This window comes from Fukomys damarensis, unplaced genomic scaffold (genome assembly GCF_012274545.1).
Source record: "Fukomys damarensis isolate Sample0158 unplaced genomic scaffold, DMR_v1.0_HiC HiC_scaffold_13, whole genome shotgun sequence".
Lineage (NCBI taxonomy): Eukaryota > Metazoa > Chordata > Mammalia > Rodentia > Bathyergidae > Fukomys > Fukomys damarensis.
Genome location: NW_022900925.1, coordinates 17,369,598 through 17,390,817, shown reverse-complemented (window position 1 = coordinate 17,390,817; position 21,220 = coordinate 17,369,598). Strand labels below are relative to the sequence as shown.

Genomic DNA, 21,220 nt, shown 5'->3' with positions numbered 1-21,220 from the left:
GGGGGGGGGACCGTCTGTCGCCGGGCCCCCTCCTCTTCACTCCTGGCGCTCCAGCGTAAAGTCCACCGGAGCGCTGCGGGGGGCTGCTTACTCCGCCCCAGACCTGTCGGCGAAAGGGTAAGGGCACCTCTGTTTTGGGAAAGGGAGACATGGAGGGGGGCGGGGAAGTTCGGCCCACTCAGGCCTCTGTGTGATAGAAAGGATGTGAGGGTGGGGTGGCGGAGGGAGACAAGGAGGGTCTGTGATTCTGTGGGTGGGGTGAAGAAGCTGGTGAGCTGGGTGCCCTACTGTTTGGAGGGGCGAGAGCAATTACATTCCTTTTCCCTGAGGGTCACCGGAAGGGGTGGTGGAAGGGTATGTTTCGGGGAAGGTGTGGCTCCGGTTGAGAGCCTGGGTTGATGTGCACCCCTATTTAAAAGCTCCAGGCCCTCTTTCGCGAGGTTCCTTACTGTCTGGTCCCTCTTCTCCTTTGTAGTATCTTTGCAAAATATTCTTGGGAAAGGAGACTACTTTGAGTTGGTAGCTGGGTAGATTCCATCCCCTCCCTCTCAGGAAGTCTGTACCCCTCTTTTGTGGGGTGATGGAAGCGCTTCTCCCCTACCCTTCCCCCTTCCTCAATCTCTAGTCTACTGCAGTGCTGCAGAAGTCCAAGGCAGTTCCTTCATACACAGACCCATGTATACACTGAAGGGAGGGAGAGCAGGAGAGGGAAGTGTAATGGCGCTTCCCTTGGAAAGGTTACTCTTTTTCCTTTGATTTTAAATTGATAACAGTTCCGCTAATACTTTTTCCTGGATCTTTCCATGGGAAGTTTATCTGCTCCTGTTCCTGGGCGATATGGCCTCTCGAGGGGACCCTTCTCGTGTTAGAACACTTGATCTCTTTCTTGCTCCCTCTTTTTAAGAGAAATGTCTGGGTTAACATTTTCTGAGCAAGTTGAATTTTCGTTAGGAGTCATATAAAATAATTTGTATCCTTTCATTTTCCCTTTTTTTCACTCCTGTGGCTTTTGTAGTTCTTGAAGAAATTTATATTAAGAGTATTACATACAGATAGGCTGTCTGATGGACATTTGCCCCTGGGCTGTGAATTTTTAAGGTTAATACTATTTTGAGTAATATTGAAATTGAAATTGTCTGAAAATGATTAGGTTACAGGCCTTCCTGTAGTAAATGTTTGGTTTTTAAGGAAATGCAGGATAGTAAACTAATTGCTTAATTATACTGTAATGGATCTGTATTCGATAATCATAATTTTTCATTTTGGCTTCATGTCACGTGTACTTTATAAACTGATTTACAGTAGTATTTGTTGGTTTTGTCCTTAGAGTTGAAATAAATAAAAAAAACAAGCCAAAAAGTGCTTGTCAAGTTTTAAAGGAGTCTTGATGTGCTCAGTACCTTTTCTCTTCAAGTGTTTAGATTTAATCATGATTTTAAAGTGTTCCATATGCGAATATTAGAATTAAATAATTTTTCACAAAGTGATGAAAATGACTAAAATGTGTTATAGAAGAGTTGTCTTATTTACCTACAAGCTGTATGTGGTATTTAAGCTTTACTTAGTGAATTATTTAAAAATACCTCTGCATTTATTTTGTCATTTAATGCTATATGTTGCTGTATTATGTATTGAAACCTGTTTAAATACAAGGATTGAAAGATGTTTGCAACAGTGGTAGACATGAATTTAGTTTCTGTGTCACTTTATTCCATGATAATTGATTTTTTTCTCAACAGTACAGAATTCACTTTACCTTTATTTTCTTTTGATATTCATCTCAGCTTACTTAAACAGCACTATTCATTTAAATCTTTATTTCATGGCATAAAGCTGCATATTGTGATGTGTAGTTTTCTTCTATATGGCAAATTATACCGTAAAGCCTAATTTTCTGTATTATGGTTTGTTGCAGATAATTAATTCATGTATAAAACCAAGCTTACTGCTCAGTAAACAGTAACTGCTTTTATCTTAGAAAGATGCAGGAAGACAGAATTTATCAAATAAGGCTGCAAATTTTCAGAATGTACACAGGGTATAGGTTAACTACTTGGTATATGTTACTGTACTACAACTAAGAGATAACCACTCTCTTTTTTTTTTTTTTTTTTGAGACAGGGTCTTGCTATGTAGTCCATACTGGCCATGAACTTACTGTGTAGTCCAGGCTGGCCTCAAACTCACAGTGATCTTCCTGCCTCAGCCTTTTGAGTGCTGGGATTACAGGCATGTGCCTGCTTAATAATACTCTTTAGGACAACTAAAAACAAACTTTGTTTTGCATAGCTAGTAGGAATTGCCTAAATGTGGTAAGAGTGTGTTCATGATCAATTTGATAAATATATTATTAAGGAAAAACTACCTGAGGGTTATTTCAGATGACCTCTGATAACACTGTCTGAAAGAGAATACTGAGAATGATTAGTCTGGGTCAATTACAGATGTGTATGGCACTTCTTATGTTTCTAAATAGTTCATCTACGAAATTACAGTGTATATCACTTCCTGTTCTTTCTCAGCTGGCTCTTTCTCTGAATTCTCTTTTAATGACTTAATTTTTGGCATTCTGATAACTGATTTGTTAATTTTGTTATAACTCATTTTATACATGGAAGAATTTGTAAGAATCAACTAGAATAGTATCTCAAATTTAAACTCTGAAGTTGTTTTTGTTTTTATTTGTTTTTTTTGCAGTGCTGGAGATCAGACTCAAGGCTGCAAGGAAAACACTCTCCCACTGAGCTATATCTCAGGCCTCTGAGAAGCTTAAAAAGAGGCAGCAGTGTACAGTCCCAAAACCAGTGAACTAAAATAGAAAAACTAGATAGAAAATGACTATTGTATTTTCTAAAATTAAAAAAAAAAAAAACAAACCTGTGGATGTGGCAACCAATTGAATGTGTTAATATAAAATGAGCTTTCTATCAAGATGTGTACATGATATTTGGTCCCTTGATACGACGTCATTCTACCAATAAGAAAAATGGGTTAGTTACAGGATACCAGAAAGACTGGATATAAATAATTTAGTAATTTGCTGGTTCTTAATAGACATGAATACTTAGTTCAGAAGTTATCTAAGGGCCAACTGTTGAAATTAGAGTTAAGATTAATCGGTTCTTCCTATTACCTAGAAATAAGTTCTCTTTTGTGTATTAAAACTAATTAATTTGTATCTCTTTTTGGTTATCAGTTATGTCTTTTGTATGTGTGTATGGTACTTGGGATCAAACATGGGGTAGTTTACTGCTGATTATATTTCCAGATCTTTTGAAACAGAGTCTCCCTAAATTGTTCAGGTTGGTCTGGAATTTGCAGTCCTGGAGTAGCTGGGATTGCAGGTGTGCACCACTGTGTCTGGCTGTCTGTTACTTAAAACAATTAATTGCATTTGTACTAATTTAAACTTTTAGAAATTCAGATTTTTTTTGATACCTATTGGTTAAGGGCTGCTATTCAGTTTAAGATCATAATATGAATGAAACTCTCCATAAAAAGTGTGATTTCTGCAGGCAAGCCTTATGTAAAATTGGTACTGTCCCATTAAAGAGTGCCAACTATTTTTTTGAACTTGTTCATGGAGGAATTATTTTTTATATTTTTCAAGATTTCCTATTGTAAAATATATGAGAGCTGAGTGTGAGGGTGCATACCTGTGATCTCTGCACTCTGGAACACTGAGGCAGGAGGATCGCAAAATTTACCCCAACCTAGACAATTTAGCAACTTGTCTCAGTTTTAAAAAGAAATAGGGCTGGCGATGTAGCTCAGTGCAGAGGCGCTCTGGGTTCAGTCCTTGGTACAGGGTTGGGGTGAGTAGGTGGGTGGTGGTGTAGAGGAAGTAGGAGGTAGGGGGCTCAGAGGTGAGAAGATAAAACCTGTAGTTTCATTCCATTATATTCCATTGTTGGGTTAAAGTATTTGAAGTTTTATTATGAAAATTGATGTTTAATTTCATTAAAGAAGTCTCATGTCTTCTAAAAAAATTATGTGTATTAAAACATTGTATGGAGGGATTAGAAGCATTTTCATTTAAGATGCTCTGTCATCATGTAGTAAAGATTCTTTTTTGCGGTACTGGGTATCAAATTTAGGACTTTGCACTTGTGAGGCAGGTGAAGCACCACTGAACTAAATCCCCAGCCAAGATTATTTGTTTCTCTATTAGTCCCTTCTATTTGTGCTAGAAACCGATTTTTTTTGTTGTTGTTCTGAACTACAGTGGAAAGCTGTACCTTTCTTTTTTGCTTGTGTAATTTAGGTTGGCCTTGAACTCACTATGTAGCCCAAGTGGGCCTTGAACTCTCCTCAATCTTCTGAGTGCTGGAATTATAGGCATGTGCTACCATACCTGGCAAGGCTGTATCTTCTACTTAGTAAGAAAATTAAGTGGTCTATAAAAGGTAGAAGAGTACTCAAATTGTTACTAAGCACCTTGCACAGTATATATACTACAGTCTGGTAAAAATGCTAATAAGGCAGGAGGATCATCACTTGAGGCCAACCTTGTTTCAAACAAAACAAAACTGTAATTACATTTAACTGTCCTAATTTATCTTTAAGTTGAAAAGGGGCCAAATTTTTCCTCTTGATAAATTATTTGATCAAATAATCTTATGTAATTTAGAATCTAGGTGAATCACTGCAACTTTTTTTTTTTTTTTTTTGGTACGGGGGATGGAACACTGGTCCTTGAGCTTGTGAGGCAGGTGTGGCACCACTGAGCTAAACCCCTGGCCTTCACTATAACATTTTGAAAGACATGCAAAGTTTAGTTTCTGAGAAAAAAATATCAAATAATAAAAATGGAGCAAAACTTTCTGGCACTTAGTATTATCTTTACTAGCTGTGTTACTTTAACTTTTTCTGATAATATGAGAATAGTATCTTTTTTGTTGTTGTTGTTGTTTTTTGAGACAGGGTCTCACTATGTAGTTGAGACTGACCTGGAACTCACTGTGTAGTCCAGGCTGGTCTCAAACTCAGCAATCCTCCTTCCTCAGCCTCCCGAGTGCTGGGATTTACAGGTGTGAGCCACCAGACCTGGCTGAGAATAGTATCCTTACTGAGTTGTTAAAGTAGGGTAATCTTTGTTAAGTACCTTGCATATTGCCTGATAGATAGTATTCACTTAAAATTTTGTTAGCTGAGCTGGTAGTGACGCATGCCTGTAATCCCAGTACTCCGGAGGCTGAGGCAAGAGGATCACTATGAGTTCGAGACTAGCCTGGGGTACACAGTGAGTTCCAGTTCAGTCTCAACTATGTAGTGAGACCCTGTCTCAAAAACCAAAAAAAAAAAAGAATTGTTAGCTGTCATGCACTAGCTGTTTAGTAAGTGTTACGAATGAATATAGGAAGTCTAATATTTAAGAATGAAGCAAGGTGTGGTCATACATGCCTGTAATCCTAGCACTCAAGAGAGGCTGAGACAGGGAGATCATGACTTTGAGCTCAGTTTAGGCTACATGGTAAATTTTTGTCTTAAAAAAAAGACCCCACAAAAACAGAAAAAACAAGAATGACATGCAGGAGCTGGGCATGTGGCTAAGTGGTAAAGTGTTTGCCTACCATGTGTGAGGCCTTGGGTTTGATAGTTTGATTCCTAGCATCTCTCTCTCTCTCTCTCTCTCTCACACACACACACACACACACACACACACACACACACACAAACACAAAATCATAAATATATATATCCCCCAGTACCTGGGAATGAACCCAAGGGGTACTCTGTTACAGAGTTACATGTTACATTCCCAGGCCCTTTTTATTTAGAGACAGGGTCTCATTAAATAAGTTGCCCATGTGTTCTTCAAATTTGCAGTCCTTCTGCTTTGGCCTTTTGTAGGGATTACAGATATGCACAATCATATCTGACTTGCAGTCTGTAATTTGAGTTTAAGTTGATTTATACTTTTTGGAATCTGACATTTGCAGCTCTGGGGATCAATCCCAGTGCCTGGCACATGCTAGTCATTACCTAACTGAGTTACATCCCTAGTATAGAGTTTTGACATATTTTTAGAGAAATGGTTAGAATATCAGGGTATCTTAATTTTTGTACTTATAATGAATTACTATGTATTACTTAATACTAAATATGAGTTATGTTGTTATATGAGGGGTGCTGGAGATTGAACTCGAGGCTTTGTGCATGTGCTTAGCCACCACTGAGCTATACTCCAGATTCCTAATGTGAGTTTTTTCTCCTTTGGTGCTTCATTTATTGAGGAAAAAATTTGGTATCATATTTCTGCTTCCAGAACTTTTTTTTAAATCATCTGTCTTTGCAGACATCAAAATGAGTACATTTTTTTTAAAAAAGGCTTTTTATTTAGATGATCTTTGTAGTTTTGTCTTCACCTGCAAGAGTGCTTTATATTCCACATCATATTCATTCAGCAAACTGCTTATCGTGTGCATTAAGACACTGTCCCTACCCTGGTCCTTTTCTTAAGCTAGATATTCAGAGGAAAGCAAGGTTTTTCCTGTGTCAGTTTCTCCAAGCCACTGCTTTCTAGGTTGTGACCCACTAATACTTTGTGAATTCAATTTAGTGAATTCCAATAACAATTTTAAAAATGATGGGGAATGTAGAGTGTGGTATGTAAATAATGGAAGTATTATTATGGAAAACTTTGGTTTACCATAGTTTTTGGTGTTCTGGTACCAAAGTTAACTTTATTTTGAAATTTCATTTTTTTCTCATCCCTTTTTCTTTTTTTTTTTTCCCTCCCTGTGTTGGATATCTAACCTAGGGTTTCATGCACACTAGGCAAATGCACTACCACTATATTATACCCTCGCTCCCTTTTATTTCTAATCTATTATCTCTGAAGTATGCTTGTATTTTTTCCCTTTTGACTACTTTGAATCTTTACTGATGCCAGTCTTTAGTCTATTTGGTAATCATATTGTGCCTATTTACCTTTCCTAGGTCTCAGAATTAGAAAATACTAAGGATTTTGTCTAAAAGATTCTAAGGGGTACCAATATTTTTGAGAATGTTGGTAATTTCTGAATTTTTTATATTAGGAAATGTGTAATACGTTATGTGTGAGTTTAGTTTTTCATGAATTGCAGAAGTGAGCCTCCTTGGCTCAAGCAATTCTTTTGTTTCAGTCTCTCAATTGGGTGGGGCTGCAAGTGGGCTAAATCACTAAGTTTCCCAAGCCAGGCTACTTGTGATCTTTTTGCCTCAACTTTCCAGAGTTCTGGGATAATACAGATGCACCACCACACCTGACTAAGGAACTTTTTATTTGGAGCATGTTAGACTATCTTGTATTTTTATTATGGGGAATATATTTAATTTAAAAAATTAATTATAATTTGTAGTTTCTTAAAATTTATTATATGACTAATACATTAAGTAACCTTAACCATAACCCACAGTTCTGGGATTACAGGTATACACTACCATACCATGCCTGGCTTGGTTCATGGTAGTATTTTTTAATTTCTAGTTTGTATTTTGATTGATTTTTACAAATTTGTTCCTATTGAGATTGAGAAGATGGTTTCAGTAAAAGTTGGTGAATGGCATAACTAAAGTCCAGGTTTTTTCTTTTTAGATATAAGAATTTAGTGTCACTGAAGATTGGAAAAAGCTTTGTGTCCCTGCCAAAGGCATCCATATTCCTGACTGTAAAAGTAAAATTATTTGTTAGTACTTAATAAGGAAACTTATTGCATAGAAACTCTGTATATTATATTGTTTTAGTGTTTAATCTCATGCTGTGTAAATAGTAGATAATGCTTGTGATGTTTTATAGAGACTATTACATGATAGGAATAGTTCTGCAGTTGGCAGAACTATTTATTATTTTTTAGCATTTAAGTGTTTTGAGTCCCAGAAGGGACAATGTAATGTGCTGCCTTTCAGATTCTTTACTCTTTATTTATTTATTTATTTTTTTGGTACTGGCTATCGAATTTACTCTTTTTTTTTTTTTTTTTCCTTCAGTACTGGAGATCAAACTCAGGACCTTGCGCTTGCAAGGCAGGCATGGTGCCACTGAGCTAAATCCTTAGCCCTCAGATTCTTTACTTTGACATATAGTTGTTAGTAGTAATAATTTTTCCATTCTCTAGAAAAGAACAAATAATTTGAAAATGGGGGTAATTAAAAGATCTTTTGTCTGGCATGGTAGTACATGTTTGTAATTTTAGCCTACTCAGAAGTTGAGGCGGGAGGAACTCAAGATCAAGGCCAGTCTGGGCAGTTCAGCAAGCACCTGTCTCTAAATAAGTGGGTTTGAGGTGTAGCTCAGTGGTACAGCATGTACTTAGCATGTGCAAGGCTTGGGTTAAATCCCAAGTGCAAAATGAAAACAAAAAAAAGCTTTTAAACATCAGTTTAGTAGCAACATGGTATTTTTTGTGTTTTATATATGGATACTTATATATTGCCACAAAACTTTAATCTAAAACAGGATTGCTCCCAGCCTCCTCTCTACTATCTAGGCCAAATTCACTACTAGAAAAGTGGAAAATATCAGGGGAAAAAAAAAGTAGCCGGGCGGGATGGTGTACACCTCTGTAATTCCATCTACTTGGGAGGCTGAGGCAGTACTGCAAGTTCAAGACCAGCCTTGGTGATTTAGTGAGATTTCTGGCTAAAAAAATTAAAAAGCCTGGGGAAATAAGTGGCAGAGCTCTTGCCTAGCATGCTTGAGATCCTAAGTTCAATCCCTAGTTTTGATGGTGGTTTGGGGATGGTAAGAAGATTATAAGAAGGAAAATATGTGTAAATACTTTTATTTAAAAGTACCTTTTAGGGGCTGGCGATTTAATTCAGTGATGCCACACCTGCCTCATAAGTAAGTGCAAGGTCCTGAGTTCGATCCCCAGTACAGCCAAAAAAAAAAAGTACCCTTTAGTAGAGAAACTTGATTGCCAGGAATAGGAAGTATAGAATTTGGACGTTTCCTTGTTTACATGAATTTTTTGATTGAACTGATTATTTGTACAAATGTATAATAAAATGGTTGATCATAGCCGTTGTGGTCCAAGAGTAGTGTAATTTTAAACGCAGATGAGTTTGTTTTTGTAATATGTATTAAGAAATGTTCTAGGGTGCCGGGAATTTAGCTCAGTGGTTCTGCCATATGCCTCACAGCACAGGATCCCAAGTTCAATCCCCTATTTTGGTTGAATACATACAAGATAAATATTGTTTAATATTTGATGAGTTAGATAGTAAGGATGGTGGTTTTCATTTTTTTTAAATTTAGCAGTTTTAATATTGAAATTAGAATTTTTTTTGCCAATAAGCAGGGGCAAATATGATTTGTGGAATTATTTTTACCATCATGAATAGACTTAGTTTGGAACTTTTATGCTTTGGGAACTTTAGGAATCAGTTAGCTGTCATTTTTATTTATCGGATTTGGAACACAGATTTTTAAATACAAATGTATTCACCTGAAGTTGGAGAATTAGTCTCACAATATTTTATACCACGTCTGTTCTAAGTGGATATATCAAGGCACCTGGTTAATTTAAGAGCCTTGTAAGCACAGATTTTCATTTGGCCTTTTAGATCACAGGTTGAAATATATCAGGATACAAATGCTGTAGTAGATACAGTAAGCAAAGATTTAAAATGTTTTGTGAGTATTCTTGGAAAATCTAGTCATTAACAAAAACTGTTTTTTTTTTTTTGCCAAGATATGAAATATCTGTTAAAACACAAGAAATAACTATGATGTTAAATCTTGCTGGATGTAGTAGCTGCATGCCTGTAATCTCAGTACTTGGGAAACTAAGGCAGGAGGATCACTATGAGTTTGAGGGCAGCCTGGGCTAGATAGTGAGTTAAATGCTATCCAAAACTACATAGTGAGACCTTGTCTCAAAGACAAGTGATTATTCCCCCCAGAACTGGAAATTGGATCCAGGGCTTACACATTGAGCCTCCAGCTCTTTTCTTAAAAATATTTACTTATTTATTTATATTATGACACTGAGGATTAAACCCTGGATCTTCACACTGAGTTATATCTTAATGTTTGATTTTTTTGTTTTGAGGCAAGATCTTTCTAAATTGCTGCATTGCCCAGGTTGAAATGATGCCTCAGGCATCAGGAGTGCTAGGATTTCAGGTGTGCACTACCATGCCTAGCTGTTCAGCTTCTTTTTGTTTTGTTTTGTTTTTTGAGACAAGGTCTCACTATGTAGTTGAGACTGACCTGGAACTCACTGTGTAGCCCAGGCTGGTCTCGAACTCACAGTGATCCTCATGCCTCAGCCTCCCAAGTGCTGGGATTACAGCCATGTGCTACCATGCCCAGCTCTCAGCTTCTTTCTTTTGACATAATGTGTGTGTTATTTTTCCACGGTATTGCATGTGTCACTAGTTCATTTCTTTTTGGAATGAATTTTTAAAATTTTATTTATTTATCTATTTATTTATTTATTTGGTGTACTGGGGATTGAACTCCTTGTGCTTGCGAGGCAGGCGGTGGAATCACTGAGCTAAATCTCTGACCCTAATTCATTTCTTTTTATTGCTTAGTAGTAGTTAAGTGTTTGGGTATACTGCAATTGGTTTATCCACTCACTTGTTACTGCTATTGGAGTCATTTTTGGGTTTTGGCTGTTATGAATAAAACTTTATTATACATTTGTGTAATGACCTTTTTTATGGACATGTATTTTCATTTCTATTAGTGACATTTCTGAAGTGTTCAAAGTAAGAACCTTTGGGATTGTTTTTTATTTTAATCTCTCTCTTTAGTATAATCCCTCTCTTTGAGATAGCCTATTCATATAATAGGTTATGAAGTCATGATATTTCTTCTTTTGAAGTGTTTCATTCTTTCCTCTTTTTTGTAGAGATCTTTAACATTTTTGTGAGAAGTTATTTGAAGCTTTCTTTTAGGAGTAGGGGATGTGAGAGTGATAATGGGAATGGTCTTAATTGCTGAGGAAGGTTTGTAGTTAAATGGGTAGTCTGCTAAGTGGATGGTACTGACATTTACATTACAGAGTAGGGACAAAGTTCCTTCTGCATTCGGTATATCCCTATGATAGTCATTTTGGTCCCTGTTTTTGTTAGCAGTCTTGTTTTGGTTTTGTTGTATATTTAGGAGTATGTATATGATACAGTGTGGTGAAAAAGTTTGTCATGGATTTTTTTCCTCAGTACTCAGGGCCTTTGGACTGTGCCACATCTTCATTCTGTTTTTATTATTTTGAGACAGAGTTTTGCCAAATCTCTTAAGTTACCCAGACTGGGCTCAAACTTCATATGCCCCTGTCTCTGCTTCCTAAAGTGCTGGGATACAGATATGTGCCACCATGGCTGGCTTGTCATGGATATTCCTACTGCATGTGAACATGGGCACATCAATCTCTCCGGGCCTCAGTTTTATCATCCGTATAATGAGAATAACAATACTACTTTTCACATAGCACCTTTCCTTCCTTCCTTCCTTCCTTCCTTCCTTCCTTCCTTCCTTCCTTCCTTCCTTTCTGTAACAGCATTATAGCACCTTTCCTTCCTTCCTTCCTTCCTTCCTTCCTTCCTTCCTTCCTTCCTTCCTTCCTTTCTTTGTAACAGGATCAAACTCAGGACCCTGTGCTTGTGAGGCAGGTGTCACATAGCATTTTTAAGATTATATGCATTATATGTACAGATCCTAGAACAGTACCTGTCACATCGTTATATTGTATTGGCATTATCTTAATTCTGTATTACTTAACATGCTCTTGTCCCCTTCTAATTCAGATATTTAAATCCTTTTACGAATCACTGTAAGACTTATATCATAATGCAGCACTTTTTTTGTTGATGGTGGTGCTGTGGATTGAACCCAGCAACCCCTGCATGCTAGGCAAGTACTCTACCACTGAACTATATTCTATCGAAGACTATATCTATCCTCTTTTACTTGTTCAAACCTACAAAGGCATTTACTGTATTATTCTGCACAAATATCTTATTTGTGTGCATGTTTTAATTGTAGTTCGTATACAAATAGTAAAGTGTGTGAATGTTCACAGATGAGTCTATCAATGCAGTTTAAAGCTGTAGTAACCCCCTCCCAAACAGGTACAGTTTATTTGAAACATTTTAACATTCCAATAGGCTCCCTCTTGTCCTCTCTCCTTTTTTCTCAGTAACCATCTCTCCACATCTGTTGTTTACAATAGATTATTTTTATTAGTGATTTTTTTGTTTGGTTTTATTTTTTCTTCCAATCCTGGGATTGAACCTAAGAGCCCCATGCATGCTAGGCAAGCATTCTATCATTAAGCTACATTCCCAGCTCTTTTTATTTTTTATTTTGAGACAGCATGTCACTAAGTTGGCCAGGCTGTAAACTTGTGATTGATCCTCTTGAGTCAGATTCCTGAGTAGATAGGATTACAGACGTAAACTGCTATGCCCAGCTTTTTTTTTTTTTTAATTCTCTGCGATTGATTCTCCTTGTCTGTTTGCTACCTTATTTCACACCTTGCACACAATCCTTATTACCACTTCTCTGCCTATGTTCATAGTGTCGCTTTAGTCTTTTTTTTAATCTCATCTGTTCTTTGACCCCATCCATTCTTCTATGAAATTGTCCCCAGTGCTCCAGCTTACATTGTCCTTGTTCTTCTCTATGTTCTTTTTTGGCTCATTATCATTGTCCCAGTTTAGTACTTAATGAGATATTTTCCTTTTTTTTGTAATTACTTAATTGTCTTAGATTTTTACCAGAACTGTCATTATTTTGTATCCTTCCTTTTTAATGCCTAGCAGAGGACAGATAGTACTAATTATTGAATAGAATCTAATTGAGTTGCTAAAGTTTAAGTACTGTTAAATGTTGGATAGCAAATAGCAATCATAGAGGATTTGACTGTGAACTAGGACAACTATTTCTAAAACTACACGAAGTAAAAAGAAGGCACAACTCTTAACAATCTGCATAAATCTTGAGGCTGTTCCACTGTATTAGTCTGCAGTAGAATCAGAGATTCATAACTGGATAGGATCATAGAGATATTGTGATACTGTTTAGTACACCTTCTTTCAATGCTGAACCTGTGGGAATTGCTTATGTGGGCTACATCAGGCCTGTGAACCTTTTTAGATTATATGCAGTTTATTTTTATTTTTATTTTTATATGTGGTACCAGGAATCAGGTATGCAGTCTATTGTGTATATAAACATGTGCATTTTTCTAGGGTAATAACCTGTGACTTCATTAAATATTCAGAGGTATCTGTGACTCAGAAAATATTAAGATCATTTTACTGATGAGACAGCTGAAACTTAGAGATAATTAAGACACATGAAGGATGGCTTATTCAGTCATTGTTATTCCTAATGATGATTCTGAGTTAGAAAAATATTAATTAGGTTCAGTGTGCTTTGCCTTATAAAAGGGGAATAAAAGGTTCCAAGTTCATCTCTAGTACAAAAAGCGGGGGGGGGAAATAAGACTGCATGAATGTGTCTAATATAATTATGAAATGTTCTATCCCAAATAATTAAACTGATGAGCTGGGTCTGGGAGCATATTCCTGTAGTCCATTATTTCAGTGCTGAGGTGAAAGGATAGAGAGTTCTAGGCCAGGTTGGGTGACTTAGTGAGGTCCTTGTCTCAAAAAAGAAAAAAAACATTGAGATGAAGGGCATATAACATAAAATGAAACATTTTAAAGTGAACAGTGCAGTGGAATATAGTTCATTCACAGTGTTGGTGAAGCCACCATCTCTATCTATTAAAATCATTTTCCTTACTCCAGAAGCAAACCCTATGTCTACTTGGGGAGGTACTCCCTAATGTCCCCTCTGCACCTGATAATCATCAGTCTTTGTTCAGTGTCTATGGATTATACCTGTGGATACATCATATAAACAGAGTTATACAATAGGCAGTACTTTGTGTCTAGCTTCTTAGCATGTTTTGGAACTTCATTTATGTTGTAGCATGTCTCAGTACTTTATTCCTTTTTATGGGTAATATTTCATTGTATCTGTATACTGCAGTTTGTTTTTCAGTGCATCTGTTGATGTATATAGAGGGAGTTTTCACTTGTTGGCTATTCTGAATTGTGCTGCTTTGAACATGTTTCTACATGTACTTATTTTGGTACCTCTTTTCAGTGCTTGAGTATATGCCTGGAAATGGAATTGCTGGGGCATATGGTAATTTGTGATTAACTTTTTAAGGAACTGCCAACTGTTTTCTACATTAACTGAACCATTTTACATTGCTACCAGAAATGTACAAAGGTTCTAATTTCTGCACATTCTCTATTTTTTTATAGCCATTCTATTGGATGTGAAGTGGTAACTCCAATTTGTGGCTTTGATTTGCATTTCTGTAATGACTAAAGATGATGACCCTCTTTCCCATGCTTGTTAGTTATTTGTATATATTCTATGAAAATACATAAACATTTTATTTTCAAAGAAGTATGCTTCACTTACCAAGAAAAATCTTTAAAGATGTGAAGTATTTGGCAAATACAAAAGTATTGTGGGTAATTAAAAAGAGAAAATATAAGCCGGGTGTTGTGGCGCACACCTGTAATCCCAGCAGTTGGGAGGCTGAGGCAGGAGGATCTCTGTGAGTTCGAGACCAGCCTGAGCTACATAGTGCGTTCCAGGGCAGTCTCAACTACATAGCGAGACCCTGTCTCAAAAAAACAGAAACAACAACAACAAAAAAGAAAATATGGTTTAACCTTTGTTTGAAAAAATGCTTAAGACCTTTTTAGCATCATGTATAACTACAAACTTACTAAAATAACTTAGGGAATTTTCTCCTTTCAGATATTTGTTTTTATTTTTATTTATTTATTTGTTTTTGATACCGGGGATTGAACTTGGGTCCTTGCACTTGCAAGGCAGGCCCGAACCGCTGTAATGACTAAAGATGATGACCCTCTTTCCCATGCTTGTTAGTTATTTGTATATATTCTATGAAAATACATAAACATTTTATTTTCAAAGAAGTATGCTTCACTTACCAAGAAAAATCTTTAAAGATGTGAAGTATTTGGCAAATACAAAAGTATTGTGGGTAATTAAAAAGAGAAAATATAAGCCGGGTGTTGTGGCGCACACCTGTAATCCCAGCAGTTGGGAGGCTGAGGCAGGAGGATCTCTGTGAGTTCGAGACCAGCCTGAGCTACATAGTGCGTTCCAGGGCAGTCTCAACTACATAGCGAGACCCTGTCTCAAAAAAACAGAAACAACAACAACAAAAAAGAAAATATGGTTTAACCTTTGTTTGAAAAAATGCTTAAGACCTTTTTAGCATCATGTATAACTACAAACTTACTAAAATAACTTAGGGAATTTTCTCCTTTCAGATATTTGTTTTTATTTTTATTTATTTATTTGTTTTTGATACCGGGGATTGAACTTGGGTCCTTGCACTTGCAAGGCAGGCCACCGAACCGCTGAGCTAAATCCCTGGCCCCAGATACTTGAATATTGTCTTTTGACTAGGCATTAAAGATGCCTTTTCAGTTTTCTGCATGAAAAGCACAATTTTTGAAGTCATAGATACTTAATTACGTGGGTAACATAAAAATACATGATATATTACATGAACAATAAAAATAAGGAAGTGAAAATAAACATAGGACAAAAAGATGAATCCTCTAGTGAAATACTTGGACAGTATCTAGAATATTCACTGTTGAAAGAAGTGAATAGTTTGTCTGTTCTACCCCCCTTTTTCAAATGTAGTCACATTTACAAAATAACCATTCGATTTACTGAATAAAAAAGCATTTATTTACAGAGAAGTCTTAGGAACAGTTACATTTTGGAAATTAATACACCAGATAATAGAACATACCGAGTGGCTTCTTTGTTCAATGTTGCTGAAAGTATATACTTGTTATCTTTGAACCTTGTTTGATTTTAAAATTATGTTGAATAAAATTTATTAAACTGAATATTTTAGGTTTCCTCTTTGGAGTTATATTTAATGTCTTATTTGGTGCTATAGAGAGGTAAAGTTTGAACTTATTAATTTTTCCAAAAGGGTAACTTCCATGGCAGGGTTATATTATTTAGCTTTTAAATCTTTATTATGTAATAAATATTTGTTAAATGAAAATACAGTCTTCCTATATTTGTCTCCTATTTAATAGTTTCTGAATCCTCAGCACCTAGCACATTGTAAAGCATAGTAAATATTAAATGAAGTATCTTGTCTTACCAGTTGGATTTGAAAATTGTCTGGTTATATCCGGTGAAAGCAAATTGAATAAAGCTTGACAGAAATAGGAATGCTTGGCTTTGTTGACCTTCTCCACTTATGAGTTGTGGTATGTATTTGAATAATGGAACATGGAGCATCAATGTTAATGATTTGCTTTTGTATCTTCTATCATATGGTCAAAATTGATATTTTTGGGGATGGAGGTGGAATGCCTACCTAGCATATGAAAATCTTTTGGTTGTTCCCTTGTATTGCAAAATTTTTTAAAAATACATAATAAAAGGGAAATATAATATTTTGTTTTTGTGTCTGAGATTATGCCTATGGCCTCACTGTACATTTTAAAGTGTTTGCTCTATCATATTCCCCGCCTTATACCATTTTTTGAAGGATGATTTGCATTTCTCTCTGTCCCAGTCCTGTCTCAGTCTCTCTTATTGTCCATGTATGTATGTATGTATTTAATTAATTTATTTTTTGGTACTGGGGATTGAACTTGGGTCCTTAGGCTTGTGAGGCAGGTGCTGGAACCACTGAGCTACATCCTGGGCCCTGATTGTCCTTTTATTTAAAGAACTATTACAATAATTGCTTAGAGGGCTGGGGATGTAACTCAGTGATACTGTGCCTGACTGGCAAGTGCAAGGTCCTGAGTTCAATCCCCAGCACCCTCCCCAATAATAATTGTTTAGAATAAAAATACATCTCTCCATTTGCTAATATTCTGTTATACCATAAAAATTCATTTAGTACAAAGGGATTAGAATTATAAAAAAAGTTTTTTTTTCGGTACCAGGGATCAAACTTGGGACCTTGCATTTGCAAGGCAGGCAGCAGAACCACTGATTAATTCCCTGGCCCAGAATTTTAAAAATGTGATAATTATTTAATGGGATTAATTATAGAAATCCAAGTAAATGCTGGAATATCAATTTTAATACATAGCCCTCAGGACTTATAACTTTGAAGATTTCACTAATAAAGTCAGGCATTCTTTTTTATGACTTAAGTTTTACAATAGCTTACAAAAGTTACAAAATTAGTACAAAATGTTCAGATATGCTCTTTACCTACATCCTCTTAATCTTATATAACCATAGAATAATTATCAAGCTAAGAAAATCAATTGTTGGTTCCATGCATGAACTTAACATCTACCTTTTTTTTTTCTTCTTTTTTAAGAAAGGTCTTAGGCTGACCTTGAACTCACTGGATAGGCCTCAGCCTTCTGAGTGTTGGGATTACAGGTGTGAGCCACCATGCTAGGCGTATTTTATTTTATTTGAGACAGGTTCTCACTCTGTAGTTCAGATTGACCTCAAACTCATGGCAATACTCGTGCCTCAATGTTGGATAGCAGGCATGTGTCTGTAATTTATTATTATTAATTATTATTATTATTATTTATTTGTACTGGGGATCAAACCCAGGACCTTGCGCTTATGAGGCTGGTATGGCATCACTGAGCTAAATCCCCAGCCCTGTAATTTATTACTTTTAATAATAAATGTTTTTAAATTTATTTTAACTTTTTAAATGTTTCTCAATTTGAAGGCTGAATAACTTAGTAATAGAGCTTGCATAGCATTCAGGAGGCCTAAATTCAATCCTCAACTCACAAAAAATAAAATAAAATAAAAATCTCTGGGTTTATTTGACATGTTCTAATGATTGGACTGAGGGTATATATTTTTGTCAAGAATACTTCAGAATTATCCCCTATCCTTCTCAGTGTATGATATCAGGGGTATAAGTTATCTCAATATATCACAGTACTGTTGATATTAATATTACTTGTTTAAGGTTGTATCTGCTGCTTTTCTCCATTGTAAAGTTACTGTTTTTCTCTTTGTTTTTATTTAGTTATTTTTGGTACTGGGGATTGAACTCGTACTGGCTTGCAAGGCAGGCCACCGAACCGCTGAGCTAAATCCCTGACCCCTGTTTTTCTCTTTGTAATTAATAAATATCCAGGGCCTTGGGGGGCATTCTAGGCACTGAGTTACATCCTTGGTCTCCCTCATCTATTTTTGAACTAGGGTGTTTGTTTCCTGTTATTTAGTTATGAATAGTTAAGATATATGGCTCTTTTAGATACATGTTTTTGCAAATATGTTGTCTCTGTGGCTTTCAAAAATTTTGTAGCAAAACATTTACTGCTACATTTTAGCATACATAATGATACTCATCGTAAGTAATTTTTTTAACTTTTAGAGGGAAACATGTTCAGGTTTTTTTTTTTGATACCAGGGATCAAACTCAGGTCCTTTTTTTTGCTTGCCAGGTAGGCGCAGTGCCACTGAGCCACATCCCCAGCCTAACATTTTCAGTTTTTTTTTTTTTTTTTTTTTGTATCCAGGATGAAGCTCAGGCCCTTTCACTTGCAAGGCAGGTAGTGGAACCACTGAACTAAATCACTGGCCCAACCACCATTTTCAATTTTAATGAAGTCTAGTTTATCAATTTCTTTCTCCTGCATGGTGCTTTTGATTTTTTTTTTTTTTAAGTGGGGCTGGATCAAATCCATGGCCTTGTGCATGCTAACCAAGTGCTCTGCCACTGAGTCACAATCTCAAATCTACTTTTGACTTTTATTAAAGAATTTTTTACAGCCAAGTGTGGTGGCAGCAGCACATACCTATAATCCTAGCTACTCAGAAGACTGAGGCAGAAGGAGCACAAGTTCAAGGTCAGCCTAAGCAATTTAGTGAGACCTTGTTACAAAATAAAAAGGGCTAAGGAATATAGCACTACTGGGTTTGATTCCCACTACTGCCCCCAAAGAAGTATAAACCAAAATCACAAATTTGTCTTGTATTTTTTGAGGCACAGGGGATTCTCTATCACTGAACTACATCTCAGCCATTTTTTTTTTCTATTAAGTTTATTGGTACATTTAAAGCAACCACTACAGTTACATTTATCATTGGGATCTTGTACCTTTACGTGATATGTCTTGGTCTTATTTTTTCCCCATTACCCCTGCCCTCCCTTCATCCCCTTCACCCTTCCCTATTGTCACTTTTATTTTAATGAAATAGTCTTGTTAAGGTGCCGAGTCTGTCCTCAAATTTGATTGTCTTGTCTTAGCCTACTAAGGAACTGGGATCACAGGCATGGACCACCATGCCTACTTGTCCTTTACTCTTTTACACAAATTTAAATTTAGATTTTACATTGAGGTATATTTGTTTTGAGTAAAAAAAATTCTTTTTTTTTGTACCAGGGATTGAACTCAGGACCTTGCGCTTTTGAGGCAGGTGGCAGAACTACTGAGCTAAATCCCTGGCCCTTGAGTAAATTTTTGTTTAAGGATGAGATAAGGGTTTTTGACAAAATCATATTTTATAAACTTTATTGAAGAAAATCCTTTTCCCATTGAATTATCTTTGTAACTTCTTAAAAAAATTAATTGACAATATATATGTGAATCTACTTCATAACTGTTGTGTCCTATTATCTTCTGTTTCTGTCGTTAACATTCCACAATGTCTTGGTTATTACAGTTTTGTTTTTTTGTTTTTGTTTTTGTTTTTTGAGACAGGGTCTCACTATGTAGTTGAGACTGACCTGGATCTCACTATGTAGCCTAGGCTGGTCTCGAACTCACAGCGATCCTCCTGCCTCAGCCTCCTGAGTGCTGGGATTACAGGTGTGTGCCCCCATGCCCAGCTTTGGTTATTACAGTTTTATAGTAAATTATTTTGGCTATTTTAGATACTTTGCTTTTTTTTGTTTTGCTTTGCTTTTTTAATATGTATTTTAGAATTGATTTGTCAGATTCTACAAAAAGGCTGCTGGTCTTTTGGCATTTTGTTGAACTCTGAATCATTGTAGAGAGCATTGTTATCAACAATGTTGAGTCTCCTATGACTGTTGCGTATCTCTCCATTTACTCAAGTAGTCTTTGATTTCTCTTAGCAATGTTTTGTAGCTGTCAGCATACAGATCACTTACACATATTTGTTAGATTTATCCTAAATAGGGCTGAGATTTGGCTAGATTGCACAAGGCCCTGGGCTTGAATTCCTAGCACCAAAATAAATCGATTGATTTCGCTCTAAATATTTCATGATTTAAAATGTGTGTGTGTGTGTGTGTGTGTGTGTGCGCGCGCGCGCACGCACGCACATGCATGCACACACTGGGGATTGAACCTATGGCCTCATACTTATTAATCCAGTGTTCTACTTCTGAGCTTTATCTCCAGCCAAAGACTTTCTCTTTATTATTGATTTTTCAGGTGTAGATTTATTATCATGTGCCACAGTCTTGATTTGACTGGTGGTCAAATTTGACCTGGTGGTGTTTATTGACCTTTGAGTCAGTAGGTTTATAAGTTTCCATTAAAATTAAGAAAAAATTTAAAGAGAAAATTTGGCTTTCTAATACTTTTTTTTTTTTTTTTTAGTTCACCCTCCCATGTGGTACTTCTCAGAGATAGACTACTTAATACTGCTCCACACTTTTTTTCCAGTACCAAGGATCAAACTCAGGACCTTGCACTTGCCCGGCAGAATGGTGCCTCTGAACTACATCCCTGATCCCACACTGAGATTTTATACATTTGTATTTTATTATCTATTTGTCTGTACTTTTTTATTTAGTTAGTTTTTACCATTTCTTCATACAGTATTAATGGGTCTTTTTCAAATTTATGGATCTTTCAGTACTGTCATGTATGCCATCAGACCTATTTTCATTTCTGATACATGTATTTTTCATATTTTAAAGTTCCATTTTATTTTTTCTCTTTTATTATTTATATTTAGGAAATCCTTGAAGCTATTCATAATAATTAATGACCCTGACTGTTAATTTTTTCTGTGTGTGTGTGTGTGTGTGTGTGTGTGTGTGTGTGTGTGAGTGTGTTTAGTACTGTAGATTGACCCAGGGCTTTTGCAGTGAGCTACGCATCTCGCCGCCCCACCCGCCTTTTTCCTTCTTTTTTTTTTTGGTACGCGATCAAATTCAGGTCCTTGAGCTTGACAGGCAGGCAGCGGTACCACTGAGCTCAATCCCTAGCCCCTCCC

The 21,220-nt window shown here is 36.2% G+C and overlaps 1 protein-coding gene across 1 annotated transcript in view; it reads left to right on the top strand.

Moving 5' to 3' along the window:
• Positions 1-6: 6 nt before the first annotated feature.
• The window catches only part of Taok1 (TAO kinase 1), a 123,496-nt gene continuing 102,282 nt past the window's right edge, over positions 7-21,220 (top strand). Inside the window, exon 1 of the mRNA XM_010642246.1 lies at positions 7-117. The gene's annotated coding sequence lies outside the window, so the exon portion shown is untranslated. The remainder of the gene's footprint in view (positions 118-21,220) is intronic.